We start from the raw sequence: 24,680 nt of genomic DNA, 5'->3' as shown, positions 1-24,680 counted from the left end.
TACTTATCTCTGGCAGTCTGGATCGATAATCCCTTTAAAATTATTATTCCTTTCTCAGCCTGTTGGTTTATATGCACCAGGAGTCTCATGTGGTCAAGGAGAAATCTCAGCTTGCAGCACAAAGGGATACTTTTTGAGGTTTCTGGCAAAAGTGCTCTCCTTTCTGGAACCAAGACTTATAGGCCAGTAGAGCATAACATCATGGGAACAGAATGCAAACATTTTTGCTAGTGGGTCAACAGGGGTTATGGTGAATGGAGCCATTCTATTGTTATCCCCTGAATCCTGGCTACAGAAGAGCTAGTGAAATATACTGGCCCTAGCACTCTAAGTTACTGTCACCCAGTTTGTGCTATAACTATGCCTTTTAAAGGTCATTCTTAAGGAACACTAGAAGGGAAACAATGAGATATGAGTGAAATAAAGTGGGAAATGGGGGAAATGTTGGGGAGAGCTGTAATTGGGAAGAGGGGAAGGAGGGAAATACATAAAGAGAGGGAGATAAGGAGAAAATAAGTAACACTAAGGTTATTTGAAAAATACATAAAGAATCATAATATTTTATTTATTAAAAGTACATATAATGCATATAAATGCATACATGTGCACATATTGTTTAAATGATGTTATGCCATTTGGCCTGACAATACTTTCCCCAAGGAGCCATAGACAGGCTAACAAAAACTCAAGTACTAGACATGATAAATACTCTTCTGAGTTGTTGGTCAGGAGAGTTCAAGAGACTCCCCAAACAATATAAGCTATTGTTGCTTACCAGAGATTAAACATAAGGCCCTTTTGATGAAGACATCCTGCAGTTTAGATACAGGACTCCGAGTATTCAAGTTGAATATGTCCTAAAAGCCTCCTTCCTAAATATTAGCTTTCATGGTACCTAGAAGGTGCTATGCAAGTTGTCAAGGGAGGGAAATAATCAATAGTCCTATACACCTGCTATGCCTATGAAGCACAATGACCATCATGGCAAGATATCCCTTGGAGTACAATAATGGTACTCATATCTTGACAGTAATCACCAGATGTTTTAGTTGGACACAAGGCCCACTCAACAAGAGGGAAATTGTACCTGATATTGTAAACCCAGTTATTTCCTTGGGGCCTAGTGATGTCATGAATCTGGGAGGAGAACCTATTATCAACACCTTACCAAACAGCATAATTTCTAACTGCATCTTAAACATGTATCCTCATACCCACAGATAACTGTAGCTCTGATTCTTCACTACAAATATTTCTCTTTACAGCAGTGAGAGATCATCACAGAAATACACAGCTGACGAAAATGCAGAGAGCAAGTGACATGAGAGTGCCCAGCCCAAACTTAAAAATCTACTGCATAAGCTTCGCATATAAGACTCTCAGGGAACAGCGATGGAGAGGCAATGGAAGGAGTTTAAGAGCCAGAGGACAAGAGATTGTGCCTCTTAGAAAGAACATGGAAGCCACATCCATGAAACATTAACAATATGGCTGTCCAAACAAGACCTAAACAATGTCAACAGCAGTGGACAGGCTTAGGTGGACAAGAGAAATCTCATGGGATATGTATACCTAGGTGAAGAGGTACCAACAATTAAAGACTGCTGAAAGAGAAAGAATGAGTCTTCCCCTCAAAGGGGTCACTTATACAATTATCCAATACTGATGGTTAGCCTGGAAAACATATACATATAAACAGCACTAAGTGTACTTCAGCATTTATTTATATATTTATATAAATTTATATATTTAGGAAAACATATACATATATAACAATAATAATTAAGTAGCTATAAATTTGAGGAGGAGCAGGGAGTTTCTGGGAGAGGTTTCAGGAAGGAGAGGAAGTAGGCAAATGATATAATGATATTTTAATTTTTAATAAAAGTAATTCTGGCACTTTATAAAGCTAGTTGCTTTGGGGTGGTGGATAACACGGTTAGACTATGGATTCCATGAACACTATTATTGTCAGTAAGACACTCTGTAGGTCCATGGATAGTAGTTTTGACAGAAGAATTGCATGTAAGACAGGAAAATTCATATCTGGAATAAATATTTATTGCCATAATGATGGAGCACTGAACTTTCTATAATCGGAAGTGGCCCAATGTAGCCAACTTGTCACAAGGTAACAGACTGGTCACCTGAGGGGATGATGGCACATTGGGAGCTCAGTGTTTTTTTCTGAAATAGACAGCCTCAGCACTCAGCAGCAGCAGCAACCATGCATATTAGCTTTTATTTCTGTTGCTCTGATAAAATGCCATGACCAAAAGTAACTTAAGTAAGAAAGTTGATTTTGGCTTATGGTTCCAGAGGGATAAGAGTCCATCTTGGCAGGAAAACATAGCAGCAGGCAGCAGCAGGAGGAAGCTGAAAGATCATGTTCTCAACAGCACACATGACTCCGAGACCAAAAGCTGGGAGAAGGGAAAGGCTGTGAATTCTCAAAGCCTACTCTCCATGGCCTACTTCCTCCAGAATATCGGCACCTCCTAAACTTCTCCAAATGGTGTTACCAACTGTGGGCCAATAATTCAAATACTGATTCCAGGGAGATGTTTCTCATTCAAACCACCATACTAGGTGAGCCTTGGTGAGTAGAAGTCAATGTAGAAATCCACAGATGGGGTATCATATCCATTTGATTACTGAACTCTTCCTTTGCTTGAGGTCAGCTTTGGGTGACTGTTTATGAAGGACACACATATGTTCACAGAATTTTCACCATTTTGAGAGATCTAGGTACAGACTTCTGTCATACATATCTTTCTCACTAATTTTGCAATCATGCCCCTCCCTAGTTCCTGATTATATATACAAACCATTGGCTATAGCCCATGAATCAGTATATAATTGTGAATTTCCTTCCAAGTAAAAAGTATGATCATGTACACTTTACAAAATTCTGCCAACTATAAAGATTTTCCTTCATCATATAAATATGTGTATTTTGGAGGCATGGACCGCACAGATTTTTAGCAAAGCAATGATACATTTCCCTACTAGGACCTAGTAACTCTCCAGCTAGGTACTCTTGACCGCAATCTCTAGGTTTACATAACCAGCCATAAGTTCCTTCCTTTGAAGTAGGGTTCAAATCCAATCAGAAAGTGTTAGTTAAGCTACTCTCATAATAGTCATGTCACTAATGCACTAAAGGGCAGGCACATCCTGTCTAGCAGGTCATTATTGAAGAGCAGGTTAGTAAGACTGCTGATTTTCTTTTCCCTCCCAACACCTGCACAGCATCGTCTGTGACCATGAAGATTAGCTCACATGGAGGAAGCTTCCAATTCATCTCCACAACTTGATTCCTGTATGATCTGGGATCAACATCTGCAGTGTCTTCAACAGCAGGGTCTTACTACTAAGTTTGGATGAGCAATCAAGAACAAGGGCAATAGCCTGTGTATTGGGTATTCGGGGAAGCAGCTTTGGGGATTCCAAGACCAAACTTATAGGGAAGTGTCCCATACCTGGCACTGGAATTTTTGTTTAATAGCCCACAGTTCCGGTAGGAGCATTATCTCTCTTTGATAAGTATCTCCATCCACATTATTTTTAGATTTATTTTTAACAAACTTATTAAATGCTAGGTTTCCATGTGGCTTTTTTATATATCCATAGTTTTGATTGTCCTCCTCCTTTAGGCCCCTCTTCCCTATTTTCCACCACTATTTCTGTTTAGATACTACTATCCCCATTATTCTTCTTCTCTATTTTCAGGACTGATGTCTTCCACTATTTATGTACCACATTTTCACTATCCATTCATCGGTTGATGGACGACTAGGCTGATTCTACTTCTATGTGATGGATGATACTGATTATATATGTTGAACCATCCCCACATTCTTGAAGCCAAATTAATCAGAGGCAGATTTTTTATGTACTCTTAAATTTGAATTGCAAGTATTTTATTGAGGATTTTTTGCATCTATGGGCATGGCAGGTTATCTGTAACCACTGAGGCACCCACATGTGTAGTGCCACAAGTACACTTTTGAAGTGTGCTCTAGGATATTTTCCCTTAGGTCTTTAAGTAAATGTGTATGTATTATGTAAAAATTAACTTCTTGAGTGTGTTTGTGAATGTTGATATAGTAGTTGAAAATGAGTCTATTCATTACTATATCGATAGTTTAAAAAGGAGAAAAAGATGGCCAAAGGGAGCAGGGTAGGAAAAAGGTGAATGAGTGCAAAGGGGGTTAAGGAGAATCTGTAGTTGGGTAGTGCGTTGAATCCTAAGTCTTTGGGCACAGAGCAAAGGAGACAAGTCATTTTGAATAGTGGAACTCAGGGAAGCCCTTGCTAGACGATCTCAGGTGAGGCTGGAGAAGCTGTCAAAGACCACTTCCAGAACTGTTTTGTAAACTGTGTCATGAGTTTACAACTTTACCAGAGGGAATGGAAGTCACTAAAGAGTTCAAAGGAGTAATGTGTCAAAAAAAATCTATCTTAGGGGAGAAAGAAAATGTAGAAAGTGTGGCCAAAATATTCACAGATCTTGTGTAAATGCGAGTGTATGTGCAGATGGAAACACACAGAGCTTGAAGATAGATTAAGCGACTGCCTATGCGCTTACTGTCATGGAAAAAAATAAACTAAGCATTTTAGAAATTTTAGTATACTCATAAAATATAACGAGCACCCAGACCCTGTGAGAGAGAGACCCAACCGCCTGGTCAGGTGGGCACTCCTGAGGCTGCAGAGCAGAAGAGACCACCAACACTGCTCACCTCTGCCCACATCCCTGGCCCAAGAGGAAACTGTATAAGGCCTCTGGGCTCCTGTGGGGGAGGGCCCAGGAGCGGCAGGACCCCTGCCTGAGACACCACCTGAACCTGAAGGAAACAGACCCGATAAACAGTTCTCTGCACCCAAATCCCATGGGAGGGAGAGCTAAACCTTCAGAGAGGCAGACAAGCCTGGGACACCAGAAGAGACTGCTCTCTGTACATACATCTCGGACGCCAGAGGAAAACACCAAAGGCCATCTGGAACCCTGGTGCACTGAAGCTCCCGGAAGGGGCGGCACAGGTATTCCTGGTTGCTGCCGCCGCAGAGAGCCCGTGGGCAGCACCCAACGAGCGAACTTGAGCCTCGGGACCACAGGTAAGACCAACTTTTCTGCTGCAAGAAAGCTGCCTGGTGAACTCAAGACACAGGCCCACGGGAACAGCTGAAGACCTGTAGAGAGGAAAAACTACACGCCCGAAAGCAGAACACTCTGTCCCCATAACTGACTGAAAGAGAGGAAAACAGGTCTACAGCACTCCTGACACACAGGCTTATAGGACAGTCTAGCCACTGTCAGAAATAGCAGAACAAAGGAACACTAGAGATAATCTGATGGCGAGAGGCAAGCGCAGGAACCCAAGCAACAGAAACCAAGACTACTTGGCATCATCGGAGCCCAATTCTCCCACCAAAACAAACATTGAATATCCAAACACACCAGAAAAGCAAGATCTAGTTTCAAAATCATATTTGATCATGATGCTGGAGGACTTCAAGAAAGACGTGAAGAACTCCCTTAGGGAAACACAGGAAAACATTAATAAACAAGTAGAAGCCTACAGAGAGGAATCGCAAAAATCCCTGAAAGAATTCCAGGAAAACACAATCAAACAGTTGAAGGAATTAAAAATGGAAATAGAAGCAATCAAGAAAGAACACATGGAAACAACCCTGGATATAGAAAACCAAAAGAAGAGACAAGGAGCTGTAGATACAAGCTTCACCAACAGAATACAAGTGATGGAAGAGAGAATCTCAGGAGTAGAAGATTCCATAGAAATCATTGACTCAACTGTCAAAGATAATGTAAAGCGGAAAAAGCTACTGGTCCAAAACATACAGGAAATCCAGGACTCAATGAGAAGATCAAACCTAAGGATAATAGGTATAGAAGAGAGTGAAGACTCCCAGCTCAAAGGACCAGTAAATATCTTCAACAAAATCATAGAAGAAAACTTCCCTAACCTAAAAAAAGAGATACCCATAGGCATACAAGAAGCCTACAGAACTCCAAATAGATTGGACCAGAAAAGAAACACCTCCTGTCACATAATAGTCAAAACACCAAAAGCACAAAATAAAGAAAGAATATTAAAAGCAGTAAGGGAAAAAGGTCAAGTAACATATAAAGGCAGACCTATCAGAATCACACCAGACTTCTCGCCAGAAACTATGAAGGCCAGAAGATCCTGGACTGATGTCATACAGACCCTAAGAGAACACAAATGCCAGCCCAGGTTACTGTATCCTGCAAAACTCTCAATTAACATAGATGGAGAAACCAAGATATTCCATGACAAAACCAAATTTACACAATATCTTTCTACAAATCCAGCACTACAAAGGATAATAAATGGTAAAGCCCAACATAAGGAGGCAAGCTATAACCTAGAAGAAGCAAGAAACTAATCGTCTTGGCAACAAAACAAAGAGAATGAAAGCACACAAACATAACCTCACATCCAAATATGAATATAACGGGAAGCAATAATCACTATTCCTTAATATCTCTCAACATCAATGGCCTCAACTCCCCAATAAAAAGACATAGATTAACAAACTGGATACGCAACGAGGACCCTGCATTCTGCTGCCTACAGGAAACACACCTCAGAGACAAAGACAGACATTACCTCAGAGTGAAAGGCTGGAAAACAATTTTCCAAGCAAATGGTCAGAAGAAGCAAGCTGGAGTAGCCATTCTAATATCAAATAAAATCAATTTTCAATTAAAAGTCATCAAAAAAGATAAGGAAGGACACTTCATATTCATCAAAGGAAAAATCCACCAAGATGAACTCTCAATCCTAAATATCTATGCCCCAAATACAACGGCACCTACATATGTAAAAGAAACCTTACTAAAGCTCAAAACACACATTGCACCTCACACAATAATAGTGGGAGATTTCAACACCCCACTCTCATCAATGGACAGATCATGGAAACAGAAATTGAACAGAGATGTAGACAGACTAAGAGAAGTCATGAGCCAAATGGACTTAACGGATATTTATAGAACATTCTATCCTAAAGCAAAAGGATATACCTTCTTCTCAGCTCCTCATGGTACTTTCTCCAAAATTGACCATATAATTGGTCAAAAAACGGGCCTCAACAGGTACAGAAAGATAGAAATAATCCCATGCGTGCTATCGGACCACCACGGCCTAAAACTGGTCTTCAATAACAATCAAGGAAGAATGCCCACATATACTTGGAAATTGAACAATGCTCTACTCAATGATAACCTGGTCAAGGAAGAAATAAAGAAAGAAATTAAAAACTTTTTAGAATTTAATGAAAATGAAGGTACAACATACCCAAACTTATGGGACACAATGAAAGCTGTGCTAAGAGGAAAACTCATAGCGATGAGTGCCTGCAGAAAGAAACAGGAAAGAGCATATGTCAGCAGCTTGACAGCACACCTAAAAGCTCTAGAACAAAAAGAAGCAAATACAGCCATGAGGAGTATAAGGCAGGAAATAATCAAACTCAGAGCAGAAATCAACCAAGTAGAAACAAAAAGGACCATAGAAAGAATCAACAGAACCAAAAGTTGGTTCTTTGAGAAAATCAACAAGATAGATAAACCCTTAGCCAGACTAACGAGAGGACACAGAGAGTGCGTCCAAATTAACAAAATCAGAAATGAAAAGGGAGACATAACACCAGATTCAGAGGAAATTCAAAAAATCATCAGATCTTACTATAAAAACCTATATTCAACAAAACTTGAAAATCTTCAGGAAATGGACAATTTCCTAGACAGATACCAGGTCCCGAAGTTAAATCAGGAACAGATAAACCAGTTAAACAACCCCATAACTCCTAAGGAAATAGAAGCAGTCATTAAAGGTCTCCCAACCAAAAAGAGCCCAGGTCCAGACGGGTTTAGTGCAGAATTCTACCAAACATTCAGAGAAGACCTCATACAAATATTATCCAAAATATTCCACAAAATTGAAACAGATGGATCACTACCAAATACATTCTACGAAGCCACAATTACTCTTATACCTAAACCACACAAAGACACAAAAAGAAAGAGAACTTCAGACCAATTTCCCTTATGAATATCGACGCAAAAATACTCAATAAAATTCTGGCAAACCGAATCCAAGAGCACATCAGAACAATCATCCACCATGATCAGGTTGGCTTCATCCCAGGCATGCAGGGATGGTTTAATACACGGAAAACCATCAACGTGATCCATTATATAAACAAACTGAAAGAACAAAACCACATGATCATTTCATTAGACGCTGAGAAAGCATTTGACAAAATTCAACACCCCTTCATGATAAAAGTCCTGGAAAGAATAGGAATTCAAGGCCCATACCTGAACATAGTAAAAGCCATATACAGCAAACCAGTTGCTAACATTAAGCTAAATGGAGAGAAACTCGAAGCAATCCCACTAAAATCAGGGACTAGACAAGGCTGCCCACTCTCTCCCTACTTATTCAATATAGTTCTTGAAGTTCTAGCCAGAGCAATCAGACAACAAAAGGAGATCAAGGGGATACAGATCGGAAAAGAAGAGGTCAAAATATCACTATTTGCAGACGACATGATAGTATATTTAAGTGATCCCAAAAGTTCCACCAGATAACTACTAAAGCTGATAAACAACTTCAGCAAAGTGGCTGGGTATAAAATTAACTCAAATAAATCAGTAGCCTTCCTCTACACAAAAGAGAAACAAGCTGAGAAAGAAATTAGGGAAACGACACCCTTCATAATAGACCCAAATAATATAAAGTACCTCGGTGTGACTTTAACCAAGCAAGTAAAACATCTGTACAATAAGAACTTCAAGACACTGAAGAAGGAAATTGAAGAAGACCTCAGAAGATGGAAAGATCTCCCATGCTCATGGATTGGCAGGATTAATATAGTAAAAATGGCCATTTTACCAAAAGCGATCTACAGATTCAATGCAATCCCCATCAAAATACCAATCCAATTCTTCAAAGAGTTAGACAGAACAATTTGCAAATTCATCTGGAATAACAAAAAACCCAGGATAGCTAAAGGTATCCTCAACAATAAAAGGACTTCAGGGGGAATCACTATCCCTGAACTCAAGCAGTATTACAGAGCAATAGTGATAAAAACTGCATGGTATTGGTACAGAGACAGACAGATAGACCAATGGAATAGAATTGAAGACCCAGAAATGAACCCACACACCTATGGTCACTTGATTTTTGACAAAGGAGCCAAAACCATCAAATGGAAAAAAGATAGCATTTTCAGCAAATGGTGCTGGTTCAACTGGAGGGCAACATGTAGAAGAATGCAGATCGATCCATGCTTATCACCCTGTACAAAGCTTAAGTCCAAGTGGATCAAGGACCTCCACATCAAACTAGACACACTCAAAACTAATAGAAGAAAAACTAGGGAAGCATCTGGAACACATGGGAACTGGAAAAAATTTCCTAAACAAAACACCAATGGCTTACGCTCTAAGATCAAGAATCGACAAATGGGATCTCATAAAACTGCAAAGCTTCTGTAAGGCAAAGGACACTGTGGTTAGGAGAAAACGGCAACCAACAGATTGGGAAAAGATCTTTACCAATCCTACAACAGATAGAGGCCTTATATCCAAAATATACAAAGAACTCAAGAAGTTAGACCGCAGGGAGACAAATAACCCTATTAAAAAATGGGGTTCAGAGCTAAACAAACAATTCACAGCTGAGGAATGCCGAATGGCTGAGAAACACCTAAAGAAATGTTCAACATCTTTAGTCATAAGGGAAATGCAAATCAAAACAACCCTGAGATTTCACCTCACACCAGTGAGAATGGCTAAGATCAAATACTCAGGGGACAACAGATGCTGGCGAGGATGCGGAGAAAGAGGAACACTCCTCCATTGTTGGTGGGATCGCAAACTGGTACAACCATTCTGGTAATCAGTCTGGAGAATCCTCAGAAAATTGGACATTGAACTGCCTGAGGATCCAGCTATACCTCTCTTGGGCATATACCCAAAAGATGCCCCAACATATAAAAAAGACACGTGCTCCACTATGTTCATCGCAGCCTTATTTATAATAGCCAGAAGCTGGAAAGAACCCAGATGCCCTTCAACAGAGGAATGGATACAGAAAATGTGGTACATCTACACAATGGAATATTACTCAGCTATCAAAAACAACAACTTTATGAAATTCGTAGGCAAATGGTTGGAACTGGAAAACATCATCCTGAGTGAGCTAACCCAATCACAGAAAGACATACATGGTATGCACTCATTGATAAATGGCTATTAGCCCAAATGTTTGAATTACCCTAGATGCCTAGAACAAATGAAACTCAAGACAGATGATCAAAATGTGAATGCTTCACTCCTTCTTTAAATGAGGAAAAAGAATACCCCTGGCAGGGAAGGGAGAGGCAAAGATTAAAACAGAGACTGAAGGAACACCCATTCAGAGCCTGCCCCACATGTAGCCCATACATATACAGCCACCCAATTAGACAAGATGGATGAAGCAAAGAAGTGCAGACCGACAGGAGCCGGATGTAGATCTCTCCTGAGAGACACAGCCAGAATACAGCAAATACAAAGGCGAATGCCAGCAGCAAACCACTGAACTGAGAATAGGTCCCCTATTGAAGGAATCAGAGAAAGAACTGGAAGAGCTTGAAGGGGCTCGAGACCCCAAAAGTACAACAATGCCAAGCAACCAGAGCTTCCAGGGACTAAGCCACTACCTAAAGACTATACATGGACTGACCCTGGACTCTGACCCCATAGGTAGCAATGAATATCCTAGTAAGAGCACCAGTGGAAGGGGAAGCCCTGGGTCCTGCTAAGACTGAACCCCCAGTGAACTAGTCTATGGGGGGAGGGCGGCAATGGGGGGAGGGTTGGGAGGGGAACACCCATAAGGAAGGGAAGGGGGAAGGGGATGTTTGCCCGGAAACCGGGAAAGGGAATAACACTCGAAATGTATATAAGAAATACTCAAGTTAATAAAAAAAAGGGGGGGGGGACAAGAATACCCTTGGCAGGGAAGAGAGAGGCAAAGATTAAAACAGAGACTGAAGGAACACCCATTCAGAGTCTGCCCCACATGTGGCCCATACATATATAGCCACCCAATTAGACAAGATGGATGAAGCAAAGAAGTGCAGGCACACAGGAGCCGGATGTAGATCGCTCCTGAGAGACACAGCCAGAATACAGCAAATACAGAGGCGAATGCCAGCAGCAAACCACTGAACTGAGAATAGGACCCCCGTTAAAGGAATCAGAGAAAGAACTGGAAGAGCTTGAAGGGGCTCGAGACCCCATATGTACAACAATGCCAAGCAACCAGAGCTTCCAGGGACTAAGCCCCTACCCAAAGACTATACATGGACTGACCCTGGACTCTGACCTCACAGGTAGCAATGCATATCCTAGTAAGAGCACCAGTGGAAGGGGAAGCCCTGGGTCCTGCTAAGACTGAACCCCCAGTGAACCAGACTGGTGGGGGGAGGGTGGCAATGGGGGGAGGGTTGGGAGGGGAACACCCATAAGGAAGGGGAGGGGGGAGGGGGATTTTGCCCGGATACCGGGAAAGGGAATAACTCTCGAAATGTATATAAGAAATACTCAAGTTAATAAAAAAAAAAAAAAAAAAGAGTCTGCCACGATCTTTAAGAGCGAAAAGTGATCCTAAGGAAAAAAGTTTGAACACACTGGCTAAAGTATATTTAACCGTGTTTTCTAATAAAAGAATTTAAGATTCAAAAAAAAATCTAATGAGCAAGCAGATTAAAAATTGTACAGAGATGTGAATATATGAAAGGCAGTCTGGGTACCTGGAGAGATAGTTCAGAAGATAAGAGCACTGGATGTTCTTCCAGAGGACCTGGATTCAATTCCCAACAACCACATGGCAGCTCACAACTGTCTGTAACTGTAGCTCTAGGTTTTCTGACACACTCATAGAGATGTAAGTGCAGGAAAAATATAGATTTACATAAAATAAAAATAAATTATTAAAAATAATGGTATGACACTAGCCCCCAATGGCTAAATAATTAATAATTAAGATATAAAATAAATAATGAATTTTATTAATTTCTATTGGAAAAAGTAAATGCATACCAATGGATACTGCTATAAAAAATAAAGAAGGAAAGAAAGGAAAATGACTGAATGCCTGAAAGAAGGGAAAAAAAGAAGGAAAGAAACGGGAATTTTTCCTTGCCAAAGAATTCTAATAACTAAATGTGGGAAGAATTAGGAAAAACATCATGTGAACACCATACTAATAAATGCCAATCGCAAGATTCTCTGATTAAAGCTAAAATTAGTAGGAGAAACAGTATACTTGAATAGCCTTAAAGAGTATTACTCAAATTCATTAATTATTGTGGTAGTTTTAACATATGACATTTTAATTTCTAGACCAGTATCTTCATTTTTCATTATTTGCAAAGTCTTTGATCCTAGGGACTCCCTTTAGTTTAGGACAAAATGTTGCTATGTATCCCAGGCTGTCCTGAACTTCCTGATTTTCCTGTCTTTTGGGTGCTAGGATGGGAACATCATTCCTGACTCATATTACTTATAGAAAAAGAATATCAAATGGAAAGCATTAGTTTTACAATGAAGAAACCACCTGCCTCTGCCTCCCTAGTGCTTGGTGCTGTCAAAAAATAGAAAGATAAATACAGTATAAAATCATTCACATATCATATTGAAAAATTAAAATATTAATCAAAATAGCATTAACAAGTAAGACACTATAAAATTTAAGAGTTTAGCAATAAAAATTATGCAAGATATTTGTGGAGAAATTTTTCAGTGCTAATCAAGACCATAAAATAGTTCTGATCAAATGTATAAAGAATACATACACACCACACACACACACACACACACACACACACACACACACACACACACAGAGACACACAGGAAAATAAAGAAAAGTAAGTCAATGTTAAAAGTAAACAGGAAGAGACATCCAGAGGCCACAGGACAGACTGCCACTTCTGCACAACTCAGCCCACATCTCTGATCTAAGGGGAAACTGCATAGTGCCTCTGGACACAGGGATATAGGAACAGAGATATGCTGATACCCGGGGTTCTAGTCTGTGCCCAGGACCGACCTGATCCTGCCAAACAGCTCCCTGCACCCAAATCCTGTGGGTAAGAGAGCTGGAACCTCAGAAGTGTGGATACTCCTGAGAAGTCAGAGGAGAATACCCTCTGACCACAGTCCAGACACAAGAGGGAATCAAATAGTGCCAACTGTGCCCAAGGGGTGCAAGGACCTACAGGAGCAATCAGGGGCAGGAGGCTGTGATTGCTGCCTGTGCCTAGAGCTGGAAGACAATCTCCAGGAGCACTGCCACAGCTGAGAGCAGAGCACCTGTTCTCAGGAAAGGCTGAAAGGAAACAGGAAAACAGTTCTACAGGAGTGCTGACACAGAGGCCTACAGCAGGGCCAAGTCACTCCCAGAAACAGCAAGACAAGCAAACACCGGCGACAACAAAATGGCTAAAAGCAAGTGCAGGAACCTAAGCAACAGAAACCAAGACTACTTGGCATCATCAGAGCCAAGTTCTCCCAGCAAAGAGAATACTGGATATCCAAACACACCAGAAAAGCAAGATTTATATTTGAAATCACATTTTTGTAATGATGGAGGACTTTAAGAAAGACATAAAGAACTCCCTTAGAGAAATGCAGGAAAACACAAGTAAACAAGTAGAAGTCCTTGGAGAGGAAACACAAAAATCCCTGAAAGAATTACAGGAAAATACAACCAAACAGGTGAAGGAATTGAAAATGGAAATAGAAACAATAAAGAAAGCACAAAGGGAGACAACCCTGGATATAGAAAACCAAAGGAAGAGACAAGGAGCCATAGATACAAGCATCACCAACAGAATACAAGAGATAGAAGAGCGAATCTCAGGGGCAGAAGATACCATAGAAAACATCAACACAACTGTCAAAGATAATGTAAAACGCAAAATGCTCCTATCCCAAAACATACAGGAAATCCAGGACACAATGAGAAGATCAAACCTAAGGATAATAGGTATAGAGGAAAATAAAGACTCCCAACTTAAAGGGCCAGTAAATATATTTAACAAAATTATAGAAGAAACCTTCCCTAACCTAAAGAAAGAGATGCCCATTAAACATACAAGAAGCCTACAGAACTCCAAATAGATTAGACCAGAAGAGAAACTCCTCCTGTCACATAATAGCTAAAACAACAACAAATGCACAAAACAAAGAAAGAATATTAAAAGCAGTAAGGGAAAAAAAGTCAAGTGACATATAAAGCAGACCTATCAGAATTACACCAGACTTCTCACCATAGACTATGAAAGCCAGAAGATCGTGGACAGATGTCATATAGACTCTAAGAGAACACAAATGCCAGCCTAGGTTACTGTATCCAGCTAAACTCTCAATTAACATAGATGGAGAAACCAAGATATTCCATGACAAAACCAAATTTATAAAATATCTTTCTACAAATCCAGCCCTACAAAGGATAATACATGGAGAACTCCAACACAAGGAGAGAAACTACATGGTACAGAAAGCAAGAATATAATTTCCTTGCAATGAAACCAAAAGAGAGACAAACAAACGTAATTCCACCTCTGACAATGAAAATAACAGGAAATGACAATCACTATTCCTTAGTATCTCTCAACATCAATGGACTCAATTCCCCAATAAAAAGACATAGACTAACAGAATGGATACATAAATAGGACCCAGCATTTTGCTGCATGCAGGAAACACACCTCAGAGACAAAGACAGATACTACCTTAGAGTAAATGGCTAGAAAACAACTTTCCAAAAAAATATACCAAAGAAACAAGCTGGAGTTGCCATTCTAATATCAAATAAATTTGACTTTCAACCAAAAGTCACTAAAAAAAGATAAGGAAGGACACTTAATATTCATCAAAGGAAAAATCCACCAAGATGAACTTTCAATACTAAATATCTATGCTTCAAATGCAAGGGCACCTATATTCATAAAAGAAACCTTACTAAAGCTCAAAGTATACATTGTACCTCACATGATAATAGTAGGAGATTTCAACACCCCACTCTCATCACTGAACAGATCATGGAAACAGAAATTAAACAGATACGTAGAGAGACTAACAGAAGGTATAAACAAAATGGATTTAACAGATATTTGTAGAACATTCCATCCTAAAACAAAAGGATATACCTTCTTCTCAGCACCTCATGGAACCTTCTTCAAAATTGACCATATAATCAGTCACAAAACAGGCCTCAACAGATACAGGAAGATAGAAATAACCCTATGCATCCTATCAGATCACCACTCACTAAGACTGGTCTTCAATAACAAAAATAATGACAGAAAGCCCACATATACATGGAAGTTGAACAATGCTCTACTCAATGACCAGTTGGTCAAGGAAGAAAGAGAGAAAGAAAGAAAGAAAGAAAGAAAGAAAGAAAGAAAGAAAGGAAGGAAGGAAGGAAGGAAGGAAGAAATTAAAGACTTTTTAGAATTTAATGAAAATGAAGATACAACATGCCCAAACTTATAGGACACAATGAAAATGGTACTAAGAGGAAAACTTATAGCTCTGAGTGCCTGCAAAAAGAAACAGGAGAGAGGGGGCTGGGGATTTAGCTCAGTGGTAGAGCGCTTACCTAGGAAGCGCAAGGCCCTGGGTTCGGTCCCCAGCTCCGAAAAAAAAAAAAAAAAAAAAAAAAAAAGAAACAGGAGAGAGCATATGTCAGCAGCTTGACAGCACACCTAAAAGCTCTAGAACAAAAAGAAATAAATAAACCCAAGAGGAGTAGAAGGCAGGAAATAATCAAACTCAGAGCTGAAATACTCAAGTAGAAATGAAAAGAACTATACAAAGAATCAACAAAACCAGGAGCTGGTTCTTTGAGAAAATCAACAAGATAGATAAACCCTTAGCCAGACTAACCAGAGGTCACAGAGAGTGTATCCAAATTAACAAAATCAGAAATAACATAACAGAACATAACAGACATAACAGAATCTGAAGAAATTAAAAAAAAAATCATCAGATCCTACTACAAAAGCCTATATTCCACAAAACTGGAAAATCTGGAGGAAATGGACAATTTTCTAGACAGATACCAGGTACAAAAGTTATATCAGGAACAAATAAACCATCTAAACAATCCCATAACTCCTAAAGAAATAGAAGCAATTATTAAAAGTCTACCAACCAAAAAGAGCCCAGGTCCAGATGGGTTTAGTGCAGAATTCTATCAGACCTTCATAGAAGATCTCATACCAATACTGTCCAAACTATTCCACAAAATTGAAACAGACAGAGTACTACCAAATTCCTTCTATGAAGTCACAATTACTCTTATACCGAAACCACACAAAGACCCAACAAAGAAAGAGAACTTCAGACCAATTTCCTGTATGAATATTGACACAAAAATACTCAATAAAATTCTTGCAAACCGAATCCAAGAGCACATCAAAACAATCATCCATCATGATTAAGTAAGTAGGCTTCATCCCAGGGATGCAGGTAAAGTTTAATATATGAAAATCCATCAATGTAATCCACCATATAAACATACTCAAAATAAGAACCGAATGGTCATTTCATTAGATGCTGAGAAAGCATTTGACAAAATTCAACACCCCTTCATGATAAAAGTCCTGGGAAGATCAGGAATTCAAGGCCCATATCTAAACATAGTAAAAGCAATATACAGCAAACCAGTAGCTAACATCAAACTAAATGGAGAGAAACCTGAAGCAATCCCACTAAAATCTGAGACTAGACAAAGCTGCCCATTCTCTTCCTACTTATTCAATATAGTACTCGAAGTCCTAGCCAGAGCAATCAGAAAGTGAAAGGAGGTCAAAGGATACAAATTGGAAGGGAAGAAATCAATATATCACTATTTGCAGATGATATGATAGCATTCTTAAGTGACCCCAAAAGTTCCACCAGAGAACTACTTAACCTGATAAACAACTTCAGCAAAGTGGATGGGTATAAAATTAACTCAAACAAATCAGTAGTATTCCTCTACTCAATAGATAAACAGGCTGAGAAAGAAATTAAGGAAATGACACCATCCACAATAGTCCCAAATAACATAAAATATCTTGGTGTGACTTTAACCAAGCAAGTGAAAGATCTGTATGATAAGAACTTCAAGCCTCTGAAGAAAGAAATTGAAGATCTCAGAAGATGGAAAGATCTCCCATGCTCATGAATTGGCAGGATTAATATAGTAAAGATGGCCATTTTGCTAAAAGCAATCTACAGATTCAATGCAATCCCCATCAAAATTCCTACTCAATTATTTATAGAGATAGGAAAAGCAATTTGCAAATTCATTTGGAATAACAAAAAATTCAGGATAGCAAAAAATATACTCAACAATTAAAGATCTTCTGGGGGAATCACCATCCCTGACTTCATGTAGTATTACAGAGTAATAGTCATAAAAACTGCATGGTATTGGTACAGAGACAGGCAGATAGATCAGTAGAACAGAACTGAAGACCCAGAAATGAACCCACACACCTATGGTCACTTGATCTTTGACAAAGGAGCTAAAACTATCCAATCGAAGAAAGATAGCATTTTCAACAAATGGTGCTGGTCAACTGGAGGCCAGCATGTAGAAGAATGCAAATCGATCCATTCTTATCACCATGTACAAAGCTTAAGTCCTAGTGGATCAAGGACCTCCACATCAAACCAGATACACTCAAACTAATAGAAGAAAAAGTGGGGAGGAGTCTCGAACACATGGGCACCGGGGAAATTTTCCTGAACAAAAACACCAATGGCTTTTGCTCTAAGAGAAAGAATCGACAAGTGGGACCTCATAAAACTGCAAAGCTTCTTTAAGGCAAAAGACACTGTCATTAGGACAAAACAGCAACCAACAGATTGGGAAAAGATCTGTACCAATCCTACATCTGATACTCAAGAACTCAAGAAGTTAGACCGCAGGGAGACAAATAACCCTATTAAAAATGGGGTATAGAGCTAAACAAAACATTCTTAGCTGAGGATTATCGAATGGCCAAAAAGCACCTAAAGAAATGTTCAACATCCTTAGTCATCAGGGAAATGCAAATCAAAACAACCCTGAGATTCCACCTCACACCAGTCAGAATGGCTAAGATAAAAAACTCAGGTGACAGAAGATGCTGGCAAGGATGTGGAGAAAGAGGAACACTCCTCAATTTCTGGTGGGATTGCAGACTGGTACAACCATTCTGGAAATCAGTCTGGAGGTTCCTCAGAAAATTGGACATTGAACTACCTGAGGACCCAGATATACCACTCCTGGATATATACTCAAAAGATGCCCCAACATATAACAAGGACACATGCTACAGTATGTTCATCGCAGCCTTATTTATAATAGCCAGAAGCTGGAAAGAACCCAGATGTCCCTCAACAGAAGAATGGATACAGAAAATGTGGTACAATTTACATAATGGAGTACTACTATGCTATTAAAAACAATGAATTCATGAAACCAGAAGTTACCATGTAAGCTTCCAAAAGAGAGAATCAACCGATAGTCCTACTCAGTTATGATATCTAAAAAATAAAACAACCACCAACATGGCACAATATCTCTAAAAGTGCATCAGCGGCATACACAAATTAACAGTAACCAACAACCCTCTAACTGGACATAAGGCCTAGTCAACCAGAGGGTACTGGGATCCTAGTAAACTCCCCAGGACCAGTGTGTGTTAGAGGATCCTGCTATTAATGTCACAGTTCACCATGTCTGGATAGCTCTCTGAGCTTGGTGCAAATTGGTGGACTCCCTTTCTCAGTGGGATTTCCACTTCTCAGCCTAACCTTAATTGGAAAGTGTCTCTAAGCGCAGGTGCTTGACCTTATTTGAAGGATAACCAGACACAGCTTCCTGCAAGCTCTGCATGATTCAGCAGTCTTACACTTGCCCCACCTACATAGGATAAATAAGTCGTGTGTTATGACCAATCAGCCATTCTTGCCCATGACCATATGAACCCTTATATACCTTACCCCTGGGACAATAAAATGAGCTGTCTCTCTGAAACTGACTCCTGGAACTTCTTTCAGCCATACTCATGCTGCTTGCTGCTTCTGCTCCCTTTGCCACGTGGGCTAATGGTGAACGGCTCATAAGGAAATGGGGGACACCCAGACCAGTGAAGTCATGTATCTTGGAGGAGAGCCTACAAACACCGCTTTACTGAATCAGTATAATTCCTAATATTTTTTCTCATAGGTATAAAATTGTACCCTTCAACAAAGAAATGTCTCTTTCAACAGGCAGAGAGCATTACAGATGACAACTGATCAAACTGCAGAGAATGGGTGAGTGTGCGTCCAGCCCCAGCTGGTACACTTCTAATACATCTTCTGCTCTGTATGCTCAGGGATTGCACTAGAAATGAAAGCTTAATATTTGTAAGAGCCAGAGGAACTGGGAGTTTGCTGCAATATAGCATATCCTAAATATGAAATGTTATCAGTGCGGCTGCTTATACATGATGTGAAAAAAGACAATAGACATGCTAACATGGAACAAGGAAATGTTATGGGGCCCCAACCCTAGACCGAGAACGACAGCCAGCTAAGGAATGCTGATGGGGGAAATAGTCTTTCTCAGAGAAAAGCACCCTCCCAATTGCTTATCTAATGTCAAATGGTTAGCCCTGGAATCATATACACACAAATAACACCATATGGACTGAGAAAGCTATATTTATATATCTAGAAATGTGTGTGTGTGTGTGTGTGTGTGTGTGTGTGTGTGTGTGTGTATACATGCACACATGCAGACAAGAGATCATGAAGTTGAGAGAGAGCAAGGGGGATGGGCTGGAGAAAAGAAAGGGAAGAAGGAAATAAGATAATTACATTTTAGTTTCAAACGACAAAAATCATGATAAAAAGATATTTTCTAACTCATAAGCAGAGAAATGCAAAACTAGTAATATGATAACAGTGTATGTGTTAGACTGGGTGATGAGAGTAGATTGGTGAGGTGTTTCTAGAAATGAATTTTGAATTATTAACTGAGTATATATATATATGTGTGTGTGTGTGTGTGTGTAATTTATAAAATGGCCAGTCATTTTGACATTCAGAGTATATTTTTAAAATATTTGCATATATAACCACAAAGGGCCATATCTCATTCTTTATGAGTTTCACATCATATACTCAACGCCAGTCTCTGTTTTAATCTTTGCCTCTCCCTTCCCTGCCAAGGGTATTCTTTTTCCTCATTTAAAGAAGGAGTGAAGCATTCACATTTTGATCATCCGTCTTGAGTTTCGTTTGTTCTAGGGATCTAGGGTAATTCAAGCATTTGGGCTAATAGCCACTTATCAATGAGTGCATACCATGTATGTCTTTCTGTGATTGGGTTAGCTCACTCAGGATGATATTTTCCAGTTCCAACCATTTGCCTACGAATTTCATAAAGTCATTGTTTTTGATAGCTGAGTAATATTCCATTGTGTAGATGTACCACATTTTCTGTATCCATTCCTCTTTGAAGGGCATCTGGGTTCTTTCCAGCTTCTGGCTATTATAAATAAGGCTGCTATGAACATAGTGGAGCACGTGTCTTTTTTATATGTTGGGGCATCTTTTGGGTATATGCCCAAGAGAGGTATAGCTGGATCCTCAGGCAGTTCAATGTCCAATTTTCTGAGGAACCTCCAGACTGATTTCCAGAGTGGTTGTACCAGTTTGCAATCCCACCAACAATGGAGGAGTGTTCCTCTTTCTCCACATCCTCGCCAGCATCTGTTGTCCCCTGAGTTTTTGATCTTAGCCATTCTCACTGGTGTGAGGTGAAATCTCAGGGTTGTTTTGATTTGCATTTCCCTTATGACTAAAGATGTTGAACATTTCTTTAGGTGTTTCTCCGCCATTCGGCATTCCTCAGCTGTGAATTCTCTATTTTCATTTTTAATTCCTTCAACTGTTTGATTGTGTTTTCCTGGAATTCTTTCAGGGATTTTTGCGATTCCTCTCTGTAGGCTTCTACTTGTTTATTAATGTTTTCCTGTGTTTCCCTAAGGGAGTTCTTCACATCTTTCTTGAAGTCCTCCAGCATCATGATCAAATATGATTTTGAAACTAGATCTTGCTTTTCTGGTGTGTTTGGATATTCCATGTTTGTTTTGGTGGGAGAATTGGGCTCCGATGATGCCAAGTAGTCTTGGTTTCTGTTACTTGGGTTCCTGCGCTTGCCTCTCGCCATCAGATTATCTCTAGTGTTACTTTGTTCTGCTATTTCTGACAGTGGCTAGACTGTCCTATAAGCCTGTGTGTCAGGAGTGCTGTAGACCTGTTTTCCTCTCTTTCAGTCAGTTATGGGGACAGAGTGCTCTGCTTTCGGGCCTGTAGTTTTTCCTCTCTACAGGTCTTCAGCTGTTCCTGTGGGCCTGTGTCTTGAGTTCACCAGGCAGCTTTCTTGCAGCAGAAAAGTTGGTCTTACCTGTGGTCACGAGGTTCAAGTTCGCTCATGGGGTGCTGCCCACAGGCTCTCTGCGGCGGCCGCAACCAGGAATACCTGTGCCGCCCCTTCCGGGAGCTTCAGTGCACCAGGGTTCCAAATGGCCTTTGGTGTTTTCCTCTGGCATCCGAGATGTGTGTGCAGAGAGCAGTCTCTTCTGGTTTCCCAGGCTTGTCTGCCTCTCTGAAAGTTTAGCTCTCCCTCCCACGGGATTTGGGTGCAGAGAACTGTTTATCCGGTCTGTTTCCTTCAGGTTCCGGCAGTGTCTCAGGCAGGGGTCCTGCCGCTCCTGGGCCCTCCCCCATGGGAGCCCAGAGGCCTTATACAGTTTCCTCTTGGGCCAGGGATGTGGGCAGGGGTGAGCAGTGTTGGTGGTCTCTTCCGCTCTGCAGCCTCAGGAGTGCCCACCTGACCAGGCGGTTGGGTCTCTCTCTCACGGGGTCTTGGAGCAGAGAGCTGCTGCGGGCCGGGATCCGCGGGTGTGGGACTTCCGGTAAACACAGAACGTGCCCGGTCCTAGAGGAATTCTGCTTCCGTGTGTCCCAAGCTCACCAGGCAGCTTTCTTGCAGCAGAAAAGTTGGTCTTACCTGTGGTCCCGAGGCTCAAGTTCGCTCGTGGGGTGCTGCCCACGGACTCTCTGCAGCGGCAGCAACCAGGAAGACCCTTTTTCAGACGTTTTATGTAGTCATTTCTAGGAGAGACCATTGAATAGCAGACTTCCTGGTATTCTGGCTCTCACAATCTTTCCATCCCTTCTTCCGAGATGTTTGAATCATAGATGCAGGAACTGTGATGTAGACACATCTCTTGGGACTGAGCTCTATGCATTGTTTCATTGATTTCTTTTCCCTCTCTGTTGATCTCTGCATCATGGTCAGTTGCGGGTTTTCTGTGATGGTCTGTAAAGCTATAAAGAGAGGCTTCTTTGATGAAAGATAAGCTACAATTATCTGTGGGTATAAGGATAAGTTTTAAAATGCAGTAAGGAATTAAGTTGGTCTAGAAAAATGACACTAGTAGATTTTAAGACCCATGACCTCACTAGTCCTGAGAAGTTGGCCAGGTTTCTAGTCCCAGGCATGATTTCCTTCCTGTTGAGTGGGCCTTAAGTTCAATTAGACAGCTGTTGGTTGCCACTGACATGTGAGTGGCACTTATTGCACCTTTCTGCATACTTTTCCATGGTGGTCATTGTTGTGGTTCATAGGTGCTATAGCTGAGTAGGGCTATTTAATTGCTTCCCTCTCTTGGCAGCTTGCATAGTATTTTCTGGAATCATGGAAACTAGACTGCAGAAAAAAAGACTTTCAAGTCAGATAGCCAGTCATCTAAGTCATGTGTTCAAAATGTTTGGTGCTTTTAGCAATAGTGGCCTACCTTAAACCTCTGCTAGCAACAAAGGCAACATTGATAGCCTACATTGTTTTAGAAGTGACTTGGGACTACCTCGACCAACCTTTCAACTGGAGTTTTCATGTTTCTCATAGGGTTCTTGAGGGGAAATTTGTCAGCCCAAGTGGCTTAACTTCTGTGTGTGTGTGTGTGTGTGTGTGTGTGTGTGTGTGTGTGCGCGCGCGCGCACGTGCACGTGCACCTGTGCATGTATTGTGTATAATTTGAGTAAATATAAAATAATATGACTCCTTGAGGCTTTATCAAACAACCTTGGTGTTATTTGTCCCTCCTTGTCCTCTATATTGACTTACTTCTCTCCTCCCTGGTTGAAGCCCCTTCCCATTATTCTATTTTCCACTTCATATCATCTACATCCTGTTATTCCCTCTCACCTCACCCACACTGATGGTCCCTTTATATTTTCCTGTTATTATGGTTACTCTATATTGTAACTCATGTCTGTTCATTTGGAGTGAAGAACTACAAATGAGAGAGAATAAGCAGCATTTGTCTTTCTGTGTCTGAGTCAACTCTCTCAATACAATCTGTTCTAGGTTCACCCCTTTACCTGCAAATTTAATGATTTAATTTTTTACACTTAAGTAATATGCTATTGCATATATGTACCACATTTTTATTATATCCATTCATCTGCTCAAGGATATTTATATTGTACTAATTTCTTAAACATTGTGAATAAGGCAGCTATGAAATCTGCTGATCAAATACTGTGGAGTACAATGCTGAATCCTCTGGGCATGTACCCAGGGGTGGTTTAGCTTGGTTATAGATTTATTTTTAGGTTTTTGAGGATCTTGCATACTGAGTGGCTGCACCAATTTTCCTTCCCATCAACAGCAGATACAGTGGTCCTCTTTCTACACATCCTCACCAGCAGTCATGGTCAGTCATTTTGATAATCTCCACCATTTTTGACTGGGGTGAGATGGAATCTCAAAGCCATTCTAATTTGTATTTCTCCAATAGCTAAGGATAATGGACACTTTTTGTGGTATTTCTTAGTCAGCTTTATTTCTTTCATTGAGAACTCTGTTTAAATCCCTAGCCCATTTTGTGTGTCTTTTTCTTTTTTAGTTTTTTATATTTTCCATATTAATCTTCTATCAAATGTATAAGCAAAGAAAGACTCATTCAGTTGCTTTCTTTTCAATAAATAGTTTTCTTAACCATCCAGAAGATTTTTGTTTTATGAGGTCACAGTTATCAACTATTGTTCTTTGGAAAATGGAGTCCTGTTGAGAAAGTCCTTTCCTATGCTGTATCTTATAGGGAACTGCATATGTTTCCCTGTAACATTTTTAGTATTTTGGGTTTCAAATTGAGGTCTTTGATCCACTTGGATCTAATTTTTATATAGGGCGAGGGATAAGAGTCTAACTTCATTTTTCTGCACATTTTTTCCAGTTTTCTCAGCACCATTTATTAAAGATGCTGTATTTTCTCCAATTAATTTATTTTGCCTCTTGACCAAATATCATATGGCTGTAGTTTTGAGTACTTGTGTTTGGGTCTTCCATTTTATTTCCCCAGTCTACATGTCTGTTTTTATGTCAGTACCATATTGTTTTTATTACTATACTTATGTCTTAGTTACCGTTCTATTGCCATGAAAAGACACCATGACCAAGACAATTTATAAAAAAAGAAAGTGTTTAATTAGGGGCTTGCTAGAGTTTCAGGGGGTTAGG

General features: G+C 40.1%; 1 protein-coding gene across 5 annotated transcripts in view; it reads right to left on the bottom strand.

Moving 5' to 3' along the window:
* The window catches only part of Pbdc1 (polysaccharide biosynthesis domain containing 1), a 217,252-nt gene that overhangs the window by 10,861 nt on the left and 181,711 nt on the right, over window positions 1-24,680 (bottom strand). The gene's annotated exons all lie outside the window — the stretch shown is intronic.

Source organism: Rattus norvegicus, chromosome X, assembly GCF_021556685.1.
Source record: "Rattus norvegicus strain SHRSP/BbbUtx chromosome X, alternate assembly SHRSP_T2T, whole genome shotgun sequence".
Classification (NCBI taxonomy): Eukaryota; Metazoa; Chordata; class Mammalia; order Rodentia; family Muridae; genus Rattus; species Rattus norvegicus.
Note: the sequence above shows the minus strand (reverse complement) of the source record. Positions and strands in the feature narration are given on the sequence as shown.